The following is a 5,083-nucleotide window of genomic DNA, read 5'->3' on the forward strand; positions in this document are numbered from 1 at the left end:
GAGGGGAAAGGGAGCTCCCACCATATGGGAGGGGATTCCAGAGAGCTGGAAATCCAGCGTGGGTGAAGAAGCAGGGGAATTTATCCTGGGAGACATTCCCACCTTCCCAAGTTCCTCTGGCCAATGAAAGGAGTTCCTTTAAACTTCCAGTGGGGTGATTGACTCTTAGTTTTTCCCGTGCCCTCGAAATTCAAACATGAACTGTTAAATCTCACGGATGGAGAGAGATGGGAGGGGGGCATGCAATTGGGAAATTATTTTCCTTAAAACTATGCCCCCTCATGGACTTGGAAAGAGAAAACATTCCCTCAGTATAGACTCATTGTATTGATAATATTGTTTTTAAGAAATATTAAAATATATCTTCTACCTCTATATGTGGATAATAAGAATGTGACTAGAATGACATATCTTTTGAATTATGCCTTTATGGAATGTATCAATCTAATTTCTCACAAAAAGAGATAATTTTCTCTTTTATTTTAAAATACATGCACTTCATTTCATTTTCTTGTCAAATTGCACTGCCTAGAACCTTCAGTACAAGGCTGAATAGATGTGATGGGAGGGTACATCCTTGTTCTTTCCCAATGTTAGGTGAAAAATGATTTTTTCATCAAGTATGCTGTTAACTTTACATTTTTTTACAGTAGTCATCTATTAGGTTGAAAATGAGGTTTTCTTCAACTCTTAGTTTTTCTTTTTTCCTGAATTGGATATTGAATTTTATCCACTAGTTCTTCTGTGTCTATTCAAGATAATTATATATGATTTTTTTCTTGTTTATATTGATATTATGGCCAGTTACTGTTGTTTGATTTTTAAATGATGAAACAATTGATTTCTGAGATAAATCCCATTGGTTATGCTATTATTATGCTTCTTATTTATTCTTAAATTTATCAGCTACAATGTCAAGGCTTGCTGTGTCCACATTTACAAGAGATATTTTTGTATAATTTCATTTTTGTAAGTCTGTCTAGCTAGGGTATCAGGGTAATGCTGGTCTCATAACACGAATGAGGAAGTTCTTCCTTCTCTTCTATATTCTGAAAGCGTTTGTATAAAATTGACATTCATTCATCTTTTAATGTTTGGTAGAATTTGCTAGGAAAGCTACCTGGGCTTGCATTTTTCTTTGTGGGACAATTTTCAAACACAAATTCAATGTCTTTACAGATATAAAACTATTCTTGTTATTCTTAACTAAGCTTCAGTATTTATATCCTTCAAAACAGTTGTCCATTGCATTGAAGTTGTCACAGATACTGTCATAGAGTTGTTCTTAATATTTCCTTAATTTTAAAGCATGTAGGAATTTCTACTCTTTAAGTATTTCTACTTGGGCTCGTGGGATTACGACCTAACCCCAGGTCTATGTGCTCTTGAGTGTGATAAAATGGTCTTTCAATGTCTTTGGACATTTTTCTCTCAGGTGTACTGATCTGTGCTCAATTGAAGACTAGAAATTAACTTTTCTCTAATATTTGGAGCCATGTCACCTATATTCAGTTCTCTTTTCTATGGTAATCTTCCCTAAAATTTTACCCACATTGGTCTCTACAAACTCTGAACTCTGCTTCTTCTACCTAGAGACCGCTCCTTTCTGTTTGAATAGCCTTTCTCTACATCACAGCCTAGAAAATCTTCGAGCAGCAATTGGGGCTATTGTATGGATTGTCTCATTCTTGTTCCTTGTCTCATATATGTTTATCCCCCTGATGTCCAGTATCTGAATATATCTGCAGTCCAATATCTATGTGTTTGTGTGTGTTTGTATTCATGTATCTTATGACTTTATCATGACTGGAAGAGGTCTGAATGTCAGGTTTCCATGGAGAAACAAGTGAGTACAGGGCAGTCTAAGAATAAAACATTTTTTCAGAAAAGTGCTGGGGACATTAAAAGTATTCATGTCACTTTCATACTTTCCTTAGGTTCCTCTTTCTATTTACGTCATATTTAACTTAGTTAGTTAGCTTGTTAGTTTGGTTCTGGCCAGGATATGAAAACTAATTTAAAAATAAATGTGATAACATAGAAAAAGGAAAAGTAGTTTAAAACATTACACATTGGTTGAAGAAAAATGAGTTTTTCAATCGAGTAAAATATAATTCTATCTTAATATATAATGTGACAATTTTGTAGCAAATTTCAAAGCTTATTGGCAATATAGGAGACTACTTGCTTCACTGATTTATATTTTATTTCAGTAAAGGAGAAAAGTACAGATGCTTTGAACCTCAGTTCTGAGCTCAATTAACTTTGAAAGGTTTGAAAGTAATTTCCAAGGCCATACAAGTATCTAATGAATCAGGTGCCAAGGGAGGTGAAAGTGCTTGAGCAAGAGATAATAACAAACCTCCCTCTTTTTGACCCACAAATCATGGATGACTTTCGCTAGCCTGGTAAGTAGGACAACAGATTTTTCATGCTCAGGATGAAGTAAATCACATTAAGTTATCAAGTGAATAATGGTGTTCCTTATAATATAAATGAACAAACTATAACTATAGCAAATACATTTTAATAATTAACATTACTATTTATAAAATGACTTTGCTCTGGTATTCCTTTATACTGTCTTACAATGTAACATTGCTTTCAAAAGAAGCTTTAATGACAAGTTTTTTTGTTTTTGTTTTTTTTCTGTCTCTACCTCATCCCAAAAAGTATGGGTGTCTGAAATAATTACTTAAGTTTACAGTTTGATGCCCTCTTAAATGACTCGGTAATACCATATTACTCATTGAGGGACATTTAAACAAATCATGTGTATTCTCTCTCTTTAATTTTTACTAGAATCACACACACAAGTGTCATTTTACTCTATGGTGTGAAAGTATTCTGATAAGAAAACACATGGGCCTATCAGGTCTTAATCTCACATTATTTTAGGTTTACTATTATTTTGTATATTATATGATTGCTTAAAAACAAGTAATTTTTGCCATCAATGCCACTTGCTCTATACTATACCCTTGGAAAGTAACAGTAAAATTTTGCATTCCAATATACTACACTAGTTAATACACTAATCATTAGTTAGAATTATATAAACATTTTGGCATAAAAATTACCTACATTGATGACAGGGAGTGGTGGCTCATGCCTGTAATTCCAGCACTTTGGGAGGCCCAGGTGGGCGAATCACCTGAGGTCAGGAGTTTGAGACAAGCCTGGTCAACATGATGAAACCCCGTTTCTACTAAAATACAAAACAAAAAATACAAAACAATTAGTTGGGTGTGATAGCGGGCTCCTTTAGTCCTAGCTACTCCAGAGGCTGAAGCAGAAGAATCACTGGAACCCAGGAGGTGAAGGTTGCAATGAGCCAAAATCCAATGAGTCTTCACTCCAGACTGGGCAACAGTGGGCAACAGAGTGGGACTCTGTCTTGAAAAAAAAAAAAAAAAAAAGAAAGAAAACATTACCTACATTGAAATATGTGATAGAAAATAATCTGAATATTTTTGTCCATAATACTATATTAGTTAATGAATTAAACAATTTTTGAATTAAATATTTATAGACCCAAAGACCACCAAAGATTTAAATTTTATTTAGAAAATATCAAATATATATCTGAGTATTTAATAGAGAAAATACAATCTTCCAGTTTATAATTTAAAAACTGGGGAGTTGGCAGAGGGATTTGGGTAATATTACAGAAGAATTTGTAATTTTATGTAATATTTCATTTTGAGAATTCAGTCCTGCACTTCAATAAATTCTAATACATCCTCTGAGTACTGCTCCATCCAAATGCAACACATTTAATCACAAAAGAAGCATGGACAGACTCTCCATAACTCATCAGGGTGCAATCCCAACAGCAAAATTATAATCTACAATATATAATTTTACCAAATATTCTAGACTTAAGGTATCTACCATTTGCCCTCTATAACATCTATTTTATTATTTTTTCCCATAATGCATACATTTTCAATATTATAAAAATAATTTGCCACCACTTGAGGTAAACTAATTTCTACTTATGAAAAAATGTTTTATAGATGAGGAAATATTCCTGAATATATAGTGTTAAACCAAATTTCCCTTTGAAACTCTTTCTCACTGGGTTTTACTTCTACATAAATAAAGATGTATTTTTCTTTTCTTATTTCTACATCTTTCATCTGAAATAATTGAAGATTTAAGGTGGTGTGTGCTCACCTGTTGTATTGCCTCTCAGACTTAGGCATGTTAAAAATTAATTTCTTTATTAACATGTAATGAATGAAAGAAATTTCAAGGTAGCATCCACAAGACACATGTGGCATTCCTAGGTGTTCTCCATTTAATGATGTGTGAACATATGTAGAAATGAGGTATATAAGTAGAATAATCAATAGGATATACATTGGAGATGTTTTTTACTTCCATCAAAATAAAAGGATAAAGAGGATATTGTGCTCAAGAACATTTTCTTTAAGAAAAATTAAAAATATATATATTTGAGAAAAAATCTATGCTACAAACAAGGAAAAATAGCTATTTAAATGTCATTAGAATTGTGATATCAAGCTAGAAACTTCACCAAATAAGTATATCAGTGTATGTAATACAATAATTTTATGTGTTACAGCTCTTTTAGAATTTGTCTAGCAGATTTTCCAGCTAAATCTCCATGGAAAAACAAAATAAAAACATACATAAACACATAAATAAAAATAATTTTAGAGAGAAACTGCAAATGCCTACATTTTTAGTTAGATTTTCTTTTTGAAGTGTCTCAAAATGAGAACTTACAGACTTACTTTAGCAGTACAGGTCCATTCTCTTCATTAACATTCATTCAGCATCAATTATACAAAGTCCTAGCTTCCTATTAATACCTTGTAACTTGCTCCACAAATACAAAACTTTCTCCAATTTAAAAAAGTACAGGTATGGAGACTCCACTTCTATAGGAAGTGACATCATATAACTAGCCATGGGGATTCATTATGGAAAGTATATGTAACATATTCTATTATATTAACATATATGTTAATGTATAATAATTTAATTATATGTTTATTGATGAATGCTTATAGATTAAGGTTTACAATTATGTTATATATGAGTATGAGAATAA

The 5,083-nt window shown here is 32.2% G+C and overlaps 1 pseudogene; it reads left to right on the forward strand.

Annotated features, from left to right (window-relative positions):
• The first annotated feature begins 4,580 nt into the window (after positions 1-4,580).
• Positions 4,581-4,646, forward strand: LOC135276421 (U7 small nuclear RNA; annotated as a pseudogene).
• Positions 4,647-5,083: the final 437 nt, after the last annotated feature.

The sequence above is a fragment of the Aotus nancymaae genome, unplaced genomic scaffold (genome assembly GCF_030222135.1).
Source record: "Aotus nancymaae isolate 86718 unplaced genomic scaffold, 86718_ANA_hifiasm-v0.15.2.pri h1tg000022l_1, whole genome shotgun sequence".
Taxonomy (NCBI): Eukaryota; Metazoa; Chordata; class Mammalia; order Primates; family Aotidae; genus Aotus; species Aotus nancymaae.